Below are 23,168 nucleotides of genomic sequence, written 5' to 3'. Positions count from 1 at the left end.
CCTGCGCAGAAGCGGAGCGCAATGGGTCCCTCTTGTTCAGGATGGTTTTCTAACTTTTGTTTAGCACCACATCTTTATTATTTTTTTTCTTCAGAGATCGTGCACCAGTATTATTTTTTTTGTTTGATTGGAGAGTGCTCCGCGCGTGGATGAGACAAGTCACAGTTGCCTGCCTGTGTGAGTTAAAATAGTTTGCATGGTTCCCTTGATTGACAAGTTGGAATGAATAGAAACCAGGAGCAGCTCACAAGAGTAGAGTTATGTTATTTTTTTTAAATAACATGGTTATTTTTTTCCAACATGGCTATTTTGCATGTGCATTACGCGCTGTTTTATTAAGGTATGCATTTTTTTTTAAACAAGGTAAAGTATATTCGCTCGCATATTGTCCTAGAAATTAGAATACCAAATTTGGAATATAGTTACTACTTACTCTTTCGGGTTTTAGGTTACTTTTTGATTTTTCAATTAGATTTCCAATTAAACGTTAAACGAAATGTTAGCTCTAATGTTTTTATACACGCACATTATAAAAACATTAGAGCTAACGCACGTTATAAAAACATTACGAATTTTTTTACTTGCACCTAATTGATGCTATAATTAAGAGTATATTTTAATAACATTCAGTTTATTCACGGAAGAACCAGGTCTAAAATAAAACTTTATACTCGATAAATAAAATTCGAAATAAATAAAATTACTTTTTTAATTAGTAAGTTTTGAGTATATGATATATATGATGAAAATTAAAATTTGGAATATAAAACCTAATTGATGCTATAATTAAGAGTATATTTTAATAACATTCAGTTTATTCACCGAAGAACCAGGTCTAAAATAAAACTTTATACTCGATAAATAAAATTCGAAATAAATAAAATTACTTTTTTAATTAGTAAGTTTTGAGTATATGATATATATGATGAAAATTAAAATTTGGAATATAAGACCTAATTGATGCTATAATTAAGAGTATATTTTAATAACATTCAGTTTATTCACCGAAGAACCAGGTCTAAAATAAAACTTTATACTCGATAAATAAAATTCGAAATAAATAAAATTACTTTTTTAATTAGTAAGTTTTGAGTATATGATATATATGATGAAAATTAAAATTTGGAATATAAAACCTAATTGATGCTATAATTAAGAGTATATTTTAATAACATTCAGTTTATTCACGGAAGAACCAGGTCTAAAATAAAACTTTATACTCGATAAATAAAATTCGAAATAAATAAAATTACTTTTTTAATTAGTAAGTTTTGAGTATATGATATATATGATGAAAATTAAAATTTGGAATATAAGACCTAATTGATGCTATAATTAAGAGTATATTTTAATAACATTCAGTTTATTCACCGAAGAACCAGGTCTAAAATAAAACTTTATACTCGATAAATAAAATTCGAAATAAATAAAATTACTTTTTTAATTAGTAAGTTTTGAGTATATGATATATATGATGAAAATTAAAATTTGGAATATAAAACCTAATTGATGCTATAATTAAGAGTATATTTTAATAACATTCAGTTTATTCACGGAAGAACCAGGTCTAAAATAAAACTTTATACTCGATAAATAAAATTCGAAATAAATAAAATTACTTTTTTAATTAGTAAGTTTTGAGTATATGATATATATGATGAAAATTAAAATTTGGAATATAAAACCTAATCGATGCTATAATTAAGAGTATATTTTAATAACATTCAGTTTATTCACCGAAGAACCAGGTCTAAAATAAAACTTTATACTCGATAAATAAAATTCGAAATAAATAAAATTACTTTTTTAATTAGTAAGTTTTGAGTATATGATATATATATGATTAAAATTAAAATTTGGAATATAAAGTTCTGTGAAATATATTTTTATTAAAAAATTAGTTTTCAGATTCATAACATTAATCTAAAAGATATAAAAAGAAATCCGGTGAATTTTTCATTAAAACTACATATTTTTCTATGATGCATAAAGAGTTGCAATTATCTATTTAATACTTTATTCTCAATTAGCAATTGGATTTTGACGAGATTGCCTCTTATATTCTCCATTTTCACTAAATGAGAATTTTCCGTTTCGCTGTTTATTGAAAATTTCATCTAAAAGGCATATCGTTTCATTATAAATAAGTGTAACAATTAATATTGGTTTTTATTATGCACAAGCAGAATTTCCGACTTTTCTCAGTCTTTTTATAAACCATTGTGGGAGACTGAAAAAATTACTACGTTTCTTAAAAACATAGTATTAATTAATCGATGGAATATTAATTTCGCTTGTTCCACAATATATCGGTTTTCGATGGCTATAAAAATATTAATTCAGAACACAAAAATATTAAAAATTTTTCCTCTGTTTTTGATAAACATGAATTTAATCAAAATAGAAATGCATACGAAAAAAATTATTTTTCTACTATTTCAGATTTTGAAATGCTAAATGTTTGAAACTAAATTCCCAAGGCCAATGAATAATAAAAATTTTCAGGGAAAAAAAAACCCTTCAAAATAACTGCACCATTTTACATAATGGATTAAAGAACAATATGATGCTTTAAAAATTAAACGGAACAATAAGAAAAAAGAAACTAAATTTCCAAAAATGACATTTAAAAATATTTTTAAAAAATAATATATAAAAAGAACTAATTCTCAGATTTTCCAAAATTATGTGAAAAGTAAGAGGTGGTTCTTATTTTCCTATAAGTGAAAATGTAAAAGAAAAAAATAATATAACTACAAAATTGAAATGAAATTAAAAGTCTGTTTAAATGGGAAAGTAAATGTCTCATTATTTTGTAAAAGGTATCAATTTGAAGCAGGTGTAAAAAGAACAAAAATTGTCTAACAAAATTTTTTCAATGAGTCTCATTGTGCGAAATTGAATTGAAATATATATTTTAAAAATTTATTTCATCAAACCATGGGTAAAGGAAAACTTATTTTGGAGTTGGATATGTATTTAATACATGAAAGAAACAGATTGTATCAATTATACATTTAACAATGGAGGCAGAAAATGAGGTTTAAATATTTGATAATAACAAAAATGAAAAATATTGTTGCAAATTATAAAAATAATATTTTTGAAAATTTTTGATATAAAAAAAAGAAATTGTTCGGCATTTAAACTAAACTAAATAAAATTTAAACTAAATAAAAAGTAATTTCAAATAATGTAAAAATCTTTTTTATGTGATAATAGCATTAATATGCCAAAAACATTGTTATTTTCATTTAATTGTTATTTTAATAAACCTCAGGAAACATTTACAATGATCGTTCTGTTATTTTAAAGAACACAAGTGCCGCATTTGGTCAAGATAGGACATAAAACACTCTGGATTTGTATAATCCCTTTCACATGTATTATGCATGTATGTACTCGCATACGCGCACATACTAGTATACATTGATATAGACTACCGCCTTCAATATCGAATTTGTCCGTTGGGAATATGGGCTTCTTATGTGCATCTTGATTTTCATTGATCAGAATGTTAAGCATATTACATATCAATTTAACATATAAAGTTCTAAATATAATGTTCTTAAATGTATACTGTATTTTAGAAGCTGGAACAACTGTTTTGTTAATCATGCCCGTGCATATTTGATTACGAGTAGCACTTAAAATTTTTGCTTTCATGGAAAAGCGGTAATATTGGAAATCCAACTAATAAACTAACAATACAAGATGAACTGAAATATGCTGAATGAAAAATTATAAGCAAGTACAATTATTTCATATTAGATTCATTCCATACTGCGAAAAATTCACTGAGGGTTTTGATTCAATGCAAAAAGCGAGAGATCGAAAGAACGATATATATATATTTGCATAGATAGCTATAGATTAAAACTGCAGAAATAGACTGAAAAAAAAAAGAATGGACAATTTCTAAAATTATATTTTATTCTCAAAATTCGAAGAGTGAATGCTTGTATTCCCCGCAACAGGAGAGTTCGTACAGAATTCTGCACAAGATTGTAAGATTATTTAGAAAATGAGAATAAACTAAAAAAAATAATTAAAAATAATAATACGTTTGTATGAAGGGTAGCTATGGACAAAATCTTTTAAATCAATTTTTTAAGAATAATATCAGATAGGAACTCTTAATGAAAAAACAAGGGGGTGGGGAAAAGAAACGAGGGATACATAGTAATTTTTTACATTATTTTCTGCTTGTAGTGCTATAAATATTTGGAAACAATTAATTTATATCATATCGTTACAAAAAACTAAGCGGAAAATGCTATGTTGCATGCGGAATATTTTCAATCTGAATAAAGGATGGCCAACTTTTACCTCTTTAGATAGTGCAGCATCCCATTAATAATAAAAATTTCAAAAACTTTTATTTCTTGAAAAAAAAAAAAAAATAGCTACTTTGAGTAAACGCTCAAAGCAGACTTAAGCATCGTTTACGATAATGAGCAAAGTAAACAAAATGATTGCTTACTTTGCTTATAACCTTCCGCTCTCTATCTACTGTTTACTGTAGTTTAGTAAATTGAGTGAGGGTTAAAACATTGATTCCCCTCCCCCCTGCTTTTCATTGCTACTGATTCATTATAAGAATAAGAAAGGAGGAAAGTAATTTAAAGAAACATATATTTATGTTCAAAATCCTTTTCGTAAGAAATGCTAAAATTGATGAACAAGATAAGCGAGTTAATCCACAAAAGGAAAAACTGATTAAAAAAAAGTGAATATTATTGGAATTCCAATGATCTATTTTACTTATACAAAGCAAAAGGTGATGCCGCTGCATTTTTGCATAGAAGATCATCAGTCTTTTAAACAATAGAGCAAAACTTTTTGCTGAGAAAAACCGGCTGCAAACCTTTCGCACAGAATGCAATTTATATCTAATATCCACCAATAATAGAAAAAATAAAATAAAATAAACTGAGCTCCAAAGATTTTTCTATGATCAAATTTAATGTAAAATTTCCATTGAAACTTTTTGAAAGATGCCGCCTCAGAATATTTTAAATCGGTGAAAATGATTAGGTAGAAATTTCAAAAAGCATGTCTTCATTGATGCCAGTGCATTGTTTTTATCAGATAATTATGAATGCCCTGAATAATATTACTGTCTTAAAAGGATACTAATAAAAAATGTTGGTAGTCTTGTAATCGCTATAATGAATTTCGACAAAATAATTTGAATCAAAATGGTGAATTATCATGGACGCAAAACTGGCCGTAACTACCAAAAGCTGAACTCGGTTCAAAGCGGAGTTTTAGGTGTGAAGTCTAAAGTCAACAAATATTTATATAAAACAGCTTAAAATATAGTGAATACTTTCTTTTAAATAACTTCGAAAGATAAATAATAATTAACAAGATAGTGACAGATATCCTAAAATAAAGTTTTTAACAAGAATTTTTGAACAACGAAAATAGAGTATATAAAATGTATTTTTATTAAATTTGATTATATTTTATTAAATTTTTTTATACATTATTACTTTTTTAAAGTTTTTTTTTCAAAACTTTTCAAATATTTTTTAGTGTTTTATTTCAAGTGCAAGTCATACTAAATTCATTCATTTTATTTAGAAATCAGTTCCTTAAAATTAAGTCACCTTTTCGATGTATAACTGTAATTTTTTCAGCAGTTATGTTATTATTTATGGCTGTAAAATATATCACAAGCAATTTTAAGAACCGGCGACTGAGCATTACCTAAATTCATAAATTCATCAAATAAAAAATACACATTTTTTTTCTAAGAATAGACAATAAATTAATGATGAAATTTAAAGATATTAATTACATTAAAGTCCTTTTTTAATCTAAAAGAGGGATATTTTAAGAGGGATATATTAAAACCATGGAGAGATGGCGAGGACGATATATGGCAAGATATTTCAGCGTCACAACAGCGGAAGAACTTTTGATTCATGATTTAAATTAATCCCTTAATAAACAAATTTATTTATTCTTCATAATTTAGATATTTTCAGTTTGTTATATTTATAATTATTTAAAAAAAAAGTAGAAAAAAACAACAACTAAAGGAAAAAAATAACGAATACTTAATGCCTGTCCATGCATGCGTTGTCTTTTAATGTAAATACTACTTCATCCTATTTCAGATTTAATTCTCAAAATTTTTGAATTTAGTGTGTGAATTAGACACGTCATTGTAGGCGAAGAGTTAATGTGATCCGAATTCGTATACAGGGTGGAGCTTTTACTACAGTTGGGTCTCAAACTATTGAACTGTAACTTAAGTCACCCATCCATATCTCAATTTCACATTACTTCAGTAATTTTAACTGATACTAAGCAGAATATTTTTACATTCTTTGTATTTCTTTAATTCTTAGATTCCTTTTAACTTTGTAACTAATTTCTTAAATATTAAATCAACTACTGTGAATTACATTTATGTTGTCAAGAAAGTAGAATCGATATTATTAACAAGAAAGAAATTTAAAACTGTTTATATAGAATAAGTTTAAAACGATATATTTAGCTTGCATAAGGCGGCCTCATTTTTCTGTAAAAGTTTATTTTCTGTATAAAAACTAGGCCTCCTTTTTCTGTAAAAGTTTATTTTCTGTATAAAAACTAGGTAGAATATTTTCACATTCTTCATATCTCGTTTCACCAATTTTATTTTGAATGAATTACCTTTCCTCTAGTTCTAATTGTGAGTAATCGGAAAAAGTATACATAAATTTGATGAGTGGTTACATAAAAAAAAAAACTAATAAACAATCAACAAAGTATCTAATAAGTTTAAATCTTATTGACTTAGTGTAACTAGATTATCTTTAAAAAGCAAAAATATTGTTATGGATAAATAAACAACTTCATTATTTATTTAACTCTAACTTATCAGTTAAACCTAACAAAAGATATCTACAAAATGTTAAATTATGTACAGCTACCTACAACGTTCTACAAATAAATATTGTTATAACAACTAATCAGCACGATTCGGTGACCGCTGATTTCTCGAACTATATAATCTAATCGTATTAATAATCTTGGTCTTCTTTGGTTATTGTCATCTTACCCTACTTATTTGAAAAGAAAAGTAATTCAAATTTGACACGAAAAAAAGAAATTATTCATTTTGACATAAATGTCTAGAATTAATAGTTATAAAAATAGTATGAATGAAGGAATGTTGAATGAAAATACATTTCGGCTGTAAAAATCTCAACCTGAAAGACAATTTAAAAGAGATTCATAAATATTAATATTCTTTAATTCCTGATGTATTCAAACCCAAAAGATAATGAAACAGTAATAAAGTAAATACATTTCATAAAATTTTAAGAATGTGGGAATTTCTTCAATGGTCTTCTTTTACTTTTGTTTCTTACATGTTGTTGAATTATTTAAAATATAGCAAGCCAATCACACATTTAAAAACTACTTTTTGCTTAAAATAATGAATATTATTTTTTTCCCGCAGGCTTTTTTATAAACCCCGCAGGTTTTATGATAAATAATGCCTGTTTGTTTGAAATTAAATTTACTGAATTAAAAAAAAATCTGAAGATTTAAAAAAAAAATTCTGGAGAATCATTTTTAAAAATATATTTCATTTTCTTCCTTTTTCAAAATAAATAAAATAATTTTAATAAATAGATAGAAACTAATAGATAGAAAAATTAAAGTTTAGTGTAAAATTCCAGCCTATATTTTTCGGTCTCAATTTTGGCTTGTAAAAAACTAAAAGACCAACTGAAGATCGCCGACACCAATTTTTAAGATCACCACTAATTCATTTATACTAACCAATAAAGAATTCGTTATTTACAAAATATAAATCACATATAATAATACAACAAAACGATTAATATAAAGAGATTTAATATTGGAATCAATTTTCAAGCTTAGGCTTCTAATATTTCTCAGAAATTTATCTTTAGGACAAAATCAATAAGTGAATTTAAGTAAAGAGTATTTAAATGTCTGCATCCAAAACAAGCCACATATCAACTGAAATTCTGCAGTTTGAAAAAAAAAATTATTTATAAGGAAGAATTGTTTGCACTGCTCTATATATTGTAAAATTTTTCAATGGTATAATTAAAACTTAATTACTTAAAAATTTACTTTAGAAACTTCTTTTCCTATCTTGAAAAGTTTTAATTTTTTTTTATTTTATTAATTCACATTTATATTGCTTTGAAACAGTAATTCTAAAATTCTAATTATGTTCATATCTAAGAGTATTTAATTTCATTAAAATTGTTGATATCAAATGCATATTTAGTTTTAAGTTCATTTTGTCTATCAATAAAATCTTTCCTTTATTTGCGCTCAATTACAGACGACGAAAGGGCATACATTTATTATATCAAATGAAAATTGTATTTTTTTTAATAACTGGTAATTAAATCATGAATTATTCTTCCATTATGAGATTCATTTCAAAACTTTGCCTCCTTATTATAATAAAAACAGTTACTTTGCATATTATGATGATAATTTAGCAACTATATCATAAAAGACCGAATAGGCGTTTTGAGATAGAGTTGTTTTTGCTACACTATGAAATAAAATTTTAATGCTTCATTTTGCTAAAACTATCATTAAAACTACACTCATATATATATGGTTTTCAATAATGAATTCGAAATCCATAAAACAATGCCTAATTTATGATCACGTAAGTCTGTCCATTTCACATCTGGTCTAATATTTCACCCAGCAGATGAGATAATAAAGTTTTCACATGCCTTTTTTAATATGAAATAACTAGACTTAAGTTTTTTGCAAAGTTTTTAAAGAATAGTAAAATATTATGCAAATGCGCCCCTTTTTGCGATATATATCAAAATTGGGTATATAATATGATACGCAATTTCAAACCGAAATAAAAATGAACTTTCAATCTTATTTTATGAATCTAGCTTATGCGAGTTAAATCAAGAGTAATAAAGCCTAATAAAAATTATAAACGCACACGAAATAATTATTCTGACATCTATAAGAAAAATATTATTTTCAGTATCTGTTATATTGAAATGTTGATTTTTTTCTCTTGTACTATTTTGCCATATTTGTTTTCAATTCAGATCGAAATTTTTAACTTATTTGATTTTATTATTAGAATGTAGATAGTAAAATTTAAGATTATTTGGAGGCATAAACGGCAATAGATATTGCCTTTTCCATGAGAAGAATCAACTTATTGTTTGAATAAAGGCAGATTTCGTATTGCAGCACAAAGAGAAACAAAAGGTTTTGTGATACCATATTTATTAATCAATCAATCATATAATAATTACTCAAATAATGTCATTAAAAAAGGCGATGTTTTGAGGACTTATTAATTAATATTTTAGCCTAAATATGCAGAAAATTTCTAGCGTAACTTAATGATATTCCTGAAAGATAATTTCTTTAAGGACAAAATTTTTAAAGTTGTTAAAAAAATATTAACAGTTTCATAATACAAAATATAGTCTATAGCTATGAAGATCACTTATCAAGTATTAAGGAAAAAAATATCAAATAATAATCCGAGCTTATGAATGATCTATACCAGAACAAAAAAAAAATCTCTGAGGTATATTATTTTATCATATTTAAGCCATTCAAAATAAAAATTAACGTATTTTTATTGGGGTTTAAAATAGGAAGACATTCTTTTTTTTTTTCCCCTATTCTGACTTTTTTTTTATTACATTTACGCAAAATTTACAAAAAGGTGCAAAGCCGGGTTGATATATATATTTCGCAGAAGCAAGTTCAATTTAAATAAATGACTTTAAAGAGATTTATAAGTTCAAATAAAAAGCATTTATAACTGCCCCCTTTTTTTTACCAGCGACTTAAGATAGTAAAATAGACGTTGCTATGTAAAGGTATATTTCACATTTGTAAAATGTTTCTAAACTGTTACATACTGTGTTTTTACAACCAACTTATAGATTTTCATAACTCTTTAACAACGGCAGAGAAAGAAAAAACAGAAATTGCCATGGCTTAAGACAAATCAGCAATGAAAATGCATTTCAGTTAACAAATTGAGTAAAATATTAAAATAATAATAATAAATAAATAAATAAATAATAAACTAAAATAAATAAATAAACAATAAATAAATAAATAATAAACTAAGATAAATAAATAAATAATAAATAAATAAATAATAAATAAATAAATAAATAGATAAAATAACTAAGTTCTGAAATTGGAATATTTTTTTTAATTAATTACAAATCCATATTTATAAATTGAAAGATTTTGTACAGGCTTTGTGAAAAAGCATTTGAACTTAAAAAGATCTTAAAATCCCCAATTAAGAACCCATTTATTTAAATCTACATATGGTTGCAGAACTTTATGCTATAAATAAGCACTTAGCTATGTTTTAATTGGTTAAAATCGATATTTCGAATCTCAAGAAATGTGCTATTTTAAAAAGAATTTGATTCAATACAAGAGGAAAACGATATTTGAATTTACTAGTAAGATTATATCATCAAAAAATTCGGTTGCAAAGTATTTTTCAAAACATTTTTTCCTGTTTTTTTTTTTTTTTTTTTTTTTTTTTTTTTTTCAGGAAAAAAAATAACCAATGAAATTCCATCCATCTTCAAGCCGTTAAGTTATTGATTGTATATTCATTAAGAGTTTGAAAGGATAATGTTCTGTGGAATTCATGGATAGATCAGCTTTTGCACAAAGCCATATTTTACTGTTTTTTATTTTCAAAAATAATTTCCGGTTACAAAACAAAAAGAGAATTGTCGCGGCATAGATTCTAAAGAACCTACTACAGATTCTAGATAATAATATACTCTCAGACATGATTAAAAATATTTGAAGAAGATTCCACCCTTTAATCTAAAATAAAGTAGCATGATAATCTGTATATATATTTATTCGATTACAATTTTTTACTCTTATTACAGCAAAGATAACGCGCTCTTAAGAATGCATTTAGTAACGCGCGTAATATAAATGCAGTACAAATATGACGAAAACAATTAATGTAAAATACATTTATAAACATTTATTAAAAATTTAATAACATTAATAAAAAAAGTTTGAAAACACATTTATTATTATATAGAACCCCCTTTTTTTAAATTTTTAAGTGGTGTAAAAATAATTCTGTGTTAATCATATACTTGGATATGAGACACTGAGAAAAAAACGTAGGAATTTTAGTTAATTTTTATTAAAATTATAATGAAACTTTTGAAAATATTCGCTATCAATGAGCGTATATTTCTCTAAAAATAAATACACTTTGAATTTTGTAGCTCAAAGTTCAATGCTTTGCTCTATAGATGAGCGATTTTTGAATCATACATATCGATTTTTCGCGTATCGAAATGTGCAGACAATATCTAACCTATGATTACTATCAGATTAATATGTTTATAAATTTAAAATAAAGGAAAAAAATTTAAAATAAGATTCAGAAAAATGTTAAATGTGGAATACAATGAAAAAAAAAAAAAAAAGGTTCTGTATGGGGGTGGGGGGAGGAAACAATCTACCTTTTGTAACTGATCTACTCGAATAGATGTCTATAATTGAACATGATTCATAACATTATATAAATTTAAAAACCAATTAAACGATTTCTATGTGTCATATCTAAGTACTCTACATAAGATTCCTTTATTTGTTTGTTTTTATTTACTTTTCTATCACCAGGAATCCCGTGTCTTTCTTTCCAATTTTGTTGCCCTTTTCGCTTTCATTATAGCAGAAACTCAATTATCTAAACTTATTGAAAGCATAATCACCTTGGATAATCCAAAACTAGATTAATAGAGGTTAAATGTTAAATCCTAAATTGTTTTCTTTCAATAAAATTTTTAATCATTGTTTATTATAACAACAGAAACAAGTCCGTAAGTTCTGTTATGTATTAATATTTTAACAAGTTTTTTTTTTTATTAATTACAAGAGGATTCTTGAATATTACTGGTTTTCTTTATTTCCTTTACATTATCTTACTCAACAACATGAAACTTTCTGACGCATTTACAGTAATTTTTTTTTCTGAGAATTCAAGAAGTATGCTCTCATCACTACGGGAAATACTTCAGAATCGAAGTGCTTGCGTGCGTGGGTGTGCTTGCATGGGTTCGTGTATGCTTGCATGTCTTCTCTCTAAATAACATCTTTAGTTATATAAGATCAGCTCTCTATGACGACCTTTTTCAAATCTTCACATAGATAAATTCGATCCTAACACTCATTTTAATGCCCTTTTTTGAAAAATTCATTGAATTTATTTTTAAAAAATGTAGTTTAATTTTCTGGTACTTATTCGGTTAATATAGATAATTGTTATTTCTTAACGGTTTATGGAAAGTTTCCTTTTATTATAATTTCTGCAAAAAATAAAAATCCGAAAAATTTCTTGCATTGGAATACTGCTCCGAGATCTTTATAAAGCAATATATTGCTAGTTTTGCGAAATCTTGAATATCTTTTCAAATTATCAGAGACAAACTGAAATGTTTACACTGTAAATATATTTATCGTCGTAAAGATAGAATATTTAAGTAAATTTCCCTTGCAATGTTTAGAAATTTTTGCAACCTTTTTAAAATGGCAGTCAGTTTTAAGACTAAGTTCGTTAAAAAAGTTAGAAAATTTATGTTCTAAATAAGAGGAAAATGGGCATAATTTTAGATTTTTTTAAAAAAATAAGAATTAATTTATTTTTGAATTGCAAAAATTACATTGAATTGAATTAAAAATGCATATCGGTAAAATATAAAATTTAAATAAATTATTGATTTATTTATTTAATGTGAGCTGACTAAACAATCTTTTTAAATTCGAATGGAGAAAAAATCCTCCATATTCTTTTCACAACTAAAAAAAAAAGGAAAGAAATTAGAAAATTGAATTACTGAATTTTAAAATATTATTGAGACAATAGTTATCTAATTTTTTCGAGAAGCACAGCAAGGTAACTATAAGCTCTACCCCCCCCTCCCTCAAATTCTTATACATTTCATTGCAGGAGAGAAGAATTATCTTCACTACAGAAAATCATATATTTGTTTTCAATCAGAAAGAGCACATAGTCACAAATAACGCCGTTGGCCTTTTTTCGCCACTTTCCGCGTTCCCAATTGAGAAAATCCCACACAGATCTCTTATCCTTTTAAAGAATTTAAAAATCTAAATATTTTCCTTGTTTACTCAATTGATATGCAGAGCAAGGGGAACTCTCTTCTAATGGGTGCCATTACGTGCAAGTAAACAGATCTATCCCATCCAATTGGACTCTTAAAAAAAAGAAGAAAACGAAAAAGAATCCGAAAGAATTCGCGAAAAAAAGAATCCCAACTTTTAACCCGTTCAAGGAACCTCGTCACCACGCGGGGAGACATTTCAATTTCAAATATATTCATGAACATACCGAGTCTTATGGAGGAAGTTAAGTGTCTCACAGGGGTCCTTATCTATTACGCCCTCCTCAGTCACAAAAGGAGGAGGAAAAATTCAAAGGAATCGTTCACCCCGCTCTACGCAGGTGTTCCCTTTGGAAACAGAGATTTATAAAACACAGGAGATTAATGCTACAAAATATGGATTTTTCCACAGACAGAAACGATGTCTCCAGTCGTTTTTTGAATCGGTCTCGACGGATTCTTGCTCTTCTGGTGTAGATTTCTAGTTCTTGGAGATGCATCTCTGCGGGCTATGTGTGGGCTTCCACTGTTACAAAAGAGGCGAATGATAAACACAGTTAAGTAAGGCCTTTCTTGTCTGAAAGAAAAGGGTGGATGCGTGTGTCTTTCTTTAACTCATCTTGTTTATTTGTTATACTTTTGTAAGGGACTGCGAATCCATACAGTTCACAGCTGGATAGTTTCAATGTAAAGAAATCACAATCAAAGAGGAATGTTTAGTATTTTCTTTTTAAATAATATTGTTTTTATACTGTTAACTAACAAGGTCTTATGCTGTACATTTAAGCTAAACATTTAAACGTATATCAGTATAATTTTTTATTAATATACAATATAAATATTTATGCTGAATTTCATATCAATTAATAAACTTGTTATTTGAATATTAAGAAACGAAAGTATTGTCTCTCTCACTTTCAAACAAAAAATGTTTTATCAAACGTACATACGAAATACGCGCCTATGCTATTAATAAAAATAATATCCGCACATCAACAAGTAAAAGTTAATTTTTCGAATGAAATTAATTAAATAGAAAAGTAAGCAAGTTAATAGAGAGAAATTCGTAAATGATAATAAAAGTCATAATATGTCAGCACTTTCATTCGTACTTAGAATTTCTCAAAATTTCCCGAATAAGGCTTTTAAGAGGATATATCTTTTCTAAGTTTTAATTGTTAGATAGTAAAAATTTTTACTTTACTTTTTTCATATTATAATACTTTTATGCTTTGGTATATGTGATTGGATTGCAATCAGAGCTATTTTAAGTTATGACATAGCGATTATGTATTCTGCATAAGAATATCTTAGGAATATTTTTACTTATATAGAATATATTGTTTCTTTATCTATAGGACCTATGTTTAAGATTGTGATAAAACTGGATTGTTTCAATTGGGAATTATTGAAATAATTCCCAATTTGGATATTTCCACGTTCAAGGTAGGACTGTGCATTCAAAAAATCCTTATTACTTGAAAATGACATTACAGTGTGAATATTTTGGAATTTATACTAACAAAAGAATTAGCATAAAATGTTTTAAATCTTTGCAACTTGGATATATTCATAATTGACAGATTTAATTTTAGTATATAAAACATCTGATCATTCTTCAATTTCAGACAGGCATCAAAAAGGGTGATGTTGTTGGGATTCACCACAGAGCCGTAACCTCACGGCAGAGAAGGCTGGTAGAAACAAAGGATATTCCGGCGTTGCCGACAAGCGGACCTATTGTTTCCTCTGGCTCGGCGACAATATGTGCCACTGCTTGCGGAAACGTATTCTCTCCTTGGAAAGTGTCTTTCAAAGATGAAGATGATCAAGTTTATGCAATGAAATTTAATCTATTATTTTACAGATTTATCCTTTCTAACAGAAAGAACCATCGCCTTTAAAAAATAATAATAACTTTCGACAAGCATGATTGAAGTTCGTGCAAAATGCTCTATATGGCACTTTACCGGGATTAACCAGTTAAATGCGAACGATGTGTATATATGTCAGTCTAAATCTTCATTTGGACGCGGTCGATGTTTAATTTTTTATCTAATAAAAATGAAATTTTATTCTCTTTATTATGATTCTTTTGCAAAAATTACTATGCAACCATTTGTACTGCGTTCGACAATATATGCGTCATCGCTTAACTTGAAAAAGGTGGACTTGAGGGACTTTAAAAAATAAATTCCGCAGTTAATTGGTAAAGAATTATGAAATGTGACATTAGTTACTTCTTCATTAGTAAGTCTTCACTAAGAAAGTATTTTCAAACCTTTAATTAAAAATTTACATTTTTCTTCAATAACGTCGAAGCATATTATAATGCAAACATAATTTTTAAACTTCTTTAAAATGCAAAACATAGTCTTTGCAGTGATAACAATTTTATTCAGTATCTCCAATTTTAATAAATTACTGAAAATATTTTTAATACTTTTTATCATTTACGCTATTGGATTTATTTACAGACAAGCTGCGGCGATATTAAATGCATTTTTAGCGCATGTGACCGAACTATATTATAAAAACGAAATAAAAAAATTAAATAAACGAAACAAATCCCACCATGCTGCAATGTATCGAATTAGGAATTTGAATTCTTTTTAAATATTTTAATCCCAAGTATACCTAAAATTATGAAATATAACGATTGCTTCCTTAACCAGCACCGAATTTCATTATTATAATTAAAAAACATTAATGAAAATTTAAAGTATTATTTAAAATCAAAACAAATAATTATACTTAATTTTATACTTTAGAAAAACAAAAATTGCTCATTTCTTAGTGTGATGGCATACAACTTTAAGCTTATTTACAAGATTATCGCCAGAGTTTTAAAAACTCACTCTATAAACAATGAAGCATGATATTAAAGGCTGATATGGTTGAACATTTCTCAGCAAATTTTAAGAAAATTCTATAATATTTCTTCTGCCTTCTTTCGTGTAAGTTTCTCATCTATGTGTCAGTTTCCTCTTCATCACTTCTTTTCTCCTTTTTTAGTAAATATTTGATTATTTCGTAGTCAAGAAGAATTGGAAAGGAATGCATTTGTCTATATCCATTCAAGATTACATTTCATCTTTTCTAACCTATTGTATATACAGGGGTATTCAAAACAATAGAAGCGATGACAAATGGTTATAACTTCTTTTAATCATGATGGAAAGAAAAAGAAATCAACAAAATACTGAGGGAAGCTTGAAATTTGTCTGCATAGTAACTATTGCCCTAAGGTACGTGAACAACATCCAAACCATAGACCAGTTCATTACCTTATGAAGCATTCATTATATTACCATCAATTTGTTCAATTTTGCATGCAAACGGAATCGAGACCCAAGAAGTAAGTTCAGAAGTTTTAAATAACCACATGAAGAATATGCATATAGCTACTGAGTGTGCATCATTGACTGAGAATGTATGTTCAGTGACTGTTATAAAATGAACCGCTGTATGGTGATTGCCCATGCGACCAAGAGAATTCACATAAAGCATTTATTAGGCATCACATAAAGCATTTATAAATATAATCTTATCTAATTTTTATTATTCATAAGAAAGTTATAGTAAATTGTATTCGATAAAATATTTTTTTTTATATCATAGACTGAAATTTTGGAATTATGCATATAATTTCAAAAGTGTCCCTACTTTAACATTGCCAATTAATTGAATGCTGGTAACGTAAAACTTTGTTGTAATTGCACGAATTCTTCCTGGTGCGATTATTGCAATGACACTCTAGCAATACTCTCTTTATTTTCTTTTTCTTTTTTGTGAGTTAGACTATTATCGCAAAGATAATCGAACTCGTCTCACGGTTTTTAAATTTCTGTGATAGAGCCTAATGTTTATATTTTGCACGCCAATGACTTTCTAAACACAAGTATGGTAGCTTAAACAATTTAAGAAAACGGCAATCATTTCTTTAAATATCAATTCGTTATATATCTTTCGGACAATCTATATTTATAATAAAGCTCAATGTGTGTGTGTGTGTGTGTGTTGGCGCTCTACAGGCCAGGTCATTTGACATACAGCTACCAAATTTGGTACATGTATACCTTAGAGGTCGGAAATGTGCACCTGGGTTCCCTTTTTTTGAATTTTTAATTAGAATTTTAATTATTAATTAAAAACTAACTTTCCCGCCAAAAAAATCTTCCATTTTCCCCACCGCCAAATGAGTAAGACTTCAGCTTTTTTTTCTCCCAACAGTCATGAGGCTAGGGTTAATACTTTTCGGCGGATTATTTCAAACGATTCTGTTTATTTTCTTAATGTTTTATGCATTTAAAATTAAACATTGTTAATTAATCCATGTTTCAGATTCATTCTGAAGTACTTTTGAATTAAAATAACACAGAATAAAGGAAATTTAAAATGTATAATCTGCATAACGTTACCCCAACTGGCGTAGAAAAATTCACGCATTTGCGTTACCCAACTGGCGAAGAAAATTCACGCATGCGCATTGTTCTGATTGTTGTCATGACAACCACTATCAACGGATGATTTAAATTATTTTTAGATTAGTTGCATGCTTTTGTAAGTAAATCGTATTTATGTTAGTTATATATATTTTGTATATGCTTATAGTTTTAAGTATTGCTTTGTTTCAGTAAAAAATATTATTATATTAATTGCAGATTAATCATTTACACTTTAATTTAAAACATAAATTCTACGAGAGGTAACAGAAAATTAGAGAGATACATATTACGTTATGACTGAAGGCCTTTATAATATTATGAGTGGATTATATGACTATCAAAATTTGAAGTTTTAAAATATTTTGATGAAGAATGTATTAAAGTTGGAATTGCGTAAAATATTTAATGGTACGACCGGAGTTTAACCCCCTGTGTGGTGCAATTTTTAAAAATCGCCAACAACGGTCTTGCGAAATGTTCAAAAGCAAAGGAGCAGATATTCAATTATAGTGCATAATATAGATTGCCAGCTTTGGCGCATTATCGCAACTGGGCGAAGAAGGGGGTTAAACTCCGGTTCAACCTATTTAATTATTAAAATTTAAATGAACATTAAGATTGGCGAACCGGCTGGTCGCCAAAGGCGGCTAGTATATATATAAACTTCAGTTCACAGAGTTAAGGTCTTAGACGCACGAATTGCCAAATAGGATTTAGGATTTTAAGAAATTTGACTCTTTAATACTGTTGCCTAAATGGACTAATAAGTTTGATATTTTTAACGTAAATTATATATAATATTTCTTTTCAAATAATCAGATTCCTTTTTCAATTTAAAAATATTTTATCGATTTCAAATTTTTATAGATATATATTATTTCCAAAATATATGATTTTGGAATCATTTCTGGAAACAAAAATATTATTAGATTTAAAAGCTGAACTAGTAGTTGTGCGTTTCTCTCAGTTAATCGTGCACTGGTACGATAAAGTGGTCAATCGTCAAATTACTCTTCTCTTGTCAGGTGCAATATAATTAATTTTAGTATATTTAGATAAACAATATAAGATACAGTGAGAAAAAAAAAATTTCGCCTTCTCTTGTGACTAGTGTCAATGTTATTGAAGTAAACTGTCTTTATCAAGATTTGCTTTTTGGAGATTGTTAACCCTTTAATTCTCCTGTCTTTATGCCACGTAAAATATATGGTACGGGAAATAGTCGATCATTGCAACACATTGTACTATATATCTTTATTCTGAAATAGAAGATTTCAACTATTCGAAAACGAGAAAAAAAAAAAAAAAAAAAAAAAAAAAAAAAAACCCAAGACCCAAACCATTATGAGTTGGGCAACTTCAAGGTTGACTAGACAGGAAATATTTCCACCAATCGTTTATCCCTAAGGTCATAATTCCAGACGTGGTCTTAGTCGAAATGTGAACAAGATATAATGAATTGTGAAGCCTCTACGCAAAGTACCAGTACCCTTTTATTCTGTACAATAACTAACGAATACAATCAGATAGTGATATGACAGAAAGCAGTCCGAACATGATCCAGAATAAGGAAGCTTTTATAGCATCAATATTCGAGGATAAATACAATCAATTTTATTGCGTTCTTTTTCGGTGATCTTTTGTAACCAACTTTTGAGAAAGGAGCCGAAAGTAACTGTTTCGGAGAACGATGCACGATGCCCCCCTTAGGCAAAGTCGGCAAAAAAGTGCTGTAATCTAAATGGACAATAGTTCCACCATAATAGATGAAATCGTGAGGAGTTCGTGTACACATTACAATACTACGTGCTAAATTGCGCAAATACGAATGAAGCACTTATCGGGTGTGTTTGGCCACCTACGAAGGAATACTTTCCTTCCACTTTTTTTTATTTCTAATTTATTATCTTTTTGCGATAACATGACGATAATTTGGAATGCTTTGGGAGGTTTTAGATATGGAAAATTTCGATTTTGTTTAGTAAAATTAGTTAAGTGTCGTTATTTAATAGAATAAAGAAGCTACATACAAATAATATAAGCAATGCATACATTAGATCAAGCGAGATTCACTAGGAAGACCAACGATTTGATTTTTGTTTAGGTTTTTCAACAAGAGCCATGATGTTGAACATGCTGTGCTAAACAATAGGTAAAATTATATCACTGTAAAACAGTCATCGAATGGAATGGTATTTGAATGTAAGAAAACTAAATGCAACTTCTCACATTTTCTTCGATGTCTGTTTTAAAGATATCGATGAGGACCAGAGAAGATACTATTTTATTAGTATTAGTATTTTATTTAAGGGAAATCACATTATTTGTTTAAGTTTATTCAAATTGGCATAAAGTTATTCAAATATCATTGTCACAAAATAACTGAAAATTGTCAATCATTTGGAGTTGTTGAAGGGAAAAAACTTCATTCAAAATTCATAACGATAGTATATAATATTTTACATTATCTTTATTAATTATAAATATACAATGATAGGGATATTTTTATAAAATTATATTTACAATGTTATTTTATACTATTAAAATTATATTTTTAGGATAAAATTAAAACAACAAAAATAGTAAGTATAGAAGTCTGCTATTTATGCCACACTATTTATTATGTTTAAAAACATTTTCTTGTTATATGTGTCCTCAGTTATAGCACCGAGATATATTTCGGTCATTTGACGGATTATCGGCGGTTGCCAATCCACTAAATTTCACGGATAATCGGTAGATTATTCCATATCACTATTAAAATTTTGTAAAATTCATAATAATTGTTTAGATTTTAAAGATATCACGCCTCTAAATACTTGAAATCATAATAATAAAGATAGTTCATTACAGGAAAAATACTCGGTTCATCACAAATTCTGTAAATTTCAATATAAATATATTTTCAATAAATAATACAATCGCATTTTCTTTTGTCTTTCAGAAATCACCGATTACTGTCTAATGACATTTAAAAAAAATTATATTAACTTCTGAAATGTTTATTCACTAAAATGAATAAACTCCGCTGTTCAGTCAAGTAAATTAATATTATATACAATAAGTGGAGGATACATCGCTTTTGCCAAATATATTTGTTTTTCGATTTGGTCAACGTTTCATGCAGATTAAAATTTTCTCACTTTAATTGTTTTGTGTACAATATTTTAAATCCCGCCTTTCTTGAGAATACTAATAGCTATTAGTATTATAAAAATCGGTTTTAGAAAATATAGAACTTATTTATTTTATAGTATATATTATAAATGAAGGAATATAAATATATAAATATAAAAAGTGTAGAACTTATTTATTTTATAGTATATATTATAAATGAAGTATTATAAATATATAAATAAAGTTTACAAATCTTGCAGTTTTTTTATACAAACATTATTTCATATTTTCTTTTTTTATCATTTGTAGGAAATCAATTTTATTGTATGAACTTGAATTATAGACTCTCGGCAATCCGATATTGCATTAACCACTTAACTGTTTTATTTTCTTTACTATCTAATAAGATGCCATCTTCTATTTTGGGAATATGTTCTTATTTATAATTCAAATGGAAATCCATTGAATATTTGACTTATCTATATATTTAATTGTTTTAATATTGAATTATAATCGTTATGAATGACTTAATTTTTGCTTTCAACTATCAAAATTCGATAAATCGCTGCATGTATGGCACTCGGGCAAAACAGTTTAGCGCTTAATTCGACTTGTCTTATATTTCTAATTTTTAAGAAGGGCACGTGGAAAGGATAAAAGTACCTAAACCAATATTATTTTTTCTGAAGCAAATAATAGAATTTTAAATTATATTTTGAAATATTTTTTTTAATATATAGCACAGTTTCCTGTATAATTCGATACATTCTGTAATATTTTAGGTAATGTAAGTATGCTATTAAAATACATTTTTTTAAATACATTTTTTTCTAATAATCCGGTACTTATTTCAATTCGGCAATCTTCTGATCCGATATCTTGTAGATTACTCAAAGTGTATAGTATTATTTTGAACACAAAATCATATACAGTCAGCCCTTCTACGAATAATTCTGTATTGTAATTAAGCGATTCCAAATAATACGGTGTGTTAGTTTCCCAATTACACAATTTTTACATAGCAGGATTCAACAAACTTGGACATCCTTTCCAAGCACCATGTTTTTTACCCCATCTTATTATTTTCACTGTACTAGATGTATTACCCTCTCTCAACACCATATCGATGCAGCGTGGAATAAATTAATCCTGTTATGAGTGGGGTGAATGTATATCGTTTTTAATAGTCTTTTGCACAACGCGAATTGGAACATTCATATCGCAAAAATTTTAATAAAGTTCGGTTTGCTCACAAATTTAGAAAATTTATTTGTATATATATATTTTTAAAAAAATCGAATCAACATTTCTGTGAAAGGTTATTTTCATGGAAGATGTCCCACGTCAGGAGATTCCGAATGTCAATTTAATTCATCGCTTGTTCCTTACAAATTGTAAATTAACAAAGCGCAAATTACCATTTGAAAAAGCATTTTTCAAATCTCTATCCGCCATTATTTATTATCAGTGTCAATATATACAAAGCATATAGTTTCCAAAGAAATCTTTGTCTACAATAATGTTGGGGAAAATATATTTTCCAGATTGTATAAAACTGAAGGAAATTCATTTTCAGTAACCATTCATATCTCCATCAAATATATGACAAGGACTTTACTGGGGCATTGTCGATGGCGAAATGACAAAATGATTCATAAAACAATCTTTCGGTTTGTTTTGTCGAGTTTCTTTGGAATTGAATTGATCCACCACGGGTTTCGGATATCAAGCACAAAGAAAATAGGGAAGAAAAGCGATATAAGTACGCAAATGCTGCGCAAAACTCACGAATTCAAAAGGTATGCTGAACACCAGATTTTGTTGTAAATATGAGTTTAATTGTACACAGCTGCTGTTTTATCGAAGGTCGAATATCAAAACAAGTACCTTTGTGAGCAAAATTTCTAAGTACATAAGAAGTTTTTTTTTTCTTTTCAGTTTAATTGATTTGTCAGTTTTGTTTAAAAAAAAAAGCCCTTGACTCTTTTCCATAAGAGTCAATGTAATAAAATCTGAAACAAATGAGTTAGCGATATTATAAAGACATAAATTCTAATTCTTTAAATTCTAATTCTAGCTAAATGTAGTTATCCATTTGAACCCTCTACGTATAAATTGAAATTGCGTAGATAAAAAAAATCGGCCAATTTACCAGGATTCAATTTTTGTGTTTCTCAGATAAGAAGAACTGAATAAGAATTTTCCAATAAATATTAACTTTTATTTTCAAATAAATAATGGATTATATTAAAATATCTAATAACTAATTTGTTTAGATATCTGGATGAGCATCTTTAAATTTCAATTGAAAATCAGCATACAGATACGCTAGGATTTATTTTTATTTCTTACTATTTAATCACAAAAGTATTCCTTAAATGCATTATATATCTGATTGCAAAAATCTGTGTAAATAACAGCGAAGTTT

The 23,168-nt window shown here is 27.2% G+C and overlaps 1 protein-coding gene and 1 long non-coding RNA gene across 4 annotated transcripts in view; one reads left to right on the top strand and one right to left on the bottom strand.

Moving 5' to 3' along the window:
• Window positions 1–23,168, bottom strand: part of LOC129971598 (transcription factor Sox-6-like) — a 726,789-nt gene that overhangs the window by 139,247 nt on the left and 564,374 nt on the right. The window lies entirely within an intron of this gene.
• On the top strand, window positions 123–15,259 carry LOC129971599 (uncharacterized). Its single transcript, XR_008784813.1, has 2 exons — window positions 123–340; window positions 14,804–15,259. It is a non-coding gene; the product is annotated as an uncharacterized LOC129971599 (long non-coding RNA).

Source organism: Argiope bruennichi, chromosome 6 (assembly GCF_947563725.1).
Source record: "Argiope bruennichi chromosome 6, qqArgBrue1.1, whole genome shotgun sequence".
Taxonomy (NCBI): domain Eukaryota; kingdom Metazoa; phylum Arthropoda; class Arachnida; order Araneae; family Araneidae; genus Argiope; species Argiope bruennichi.
Note: the sequence above shows the minus strand (reverse complement) of the source record. Positions and strands in the feature narration are given on the sequence as shown.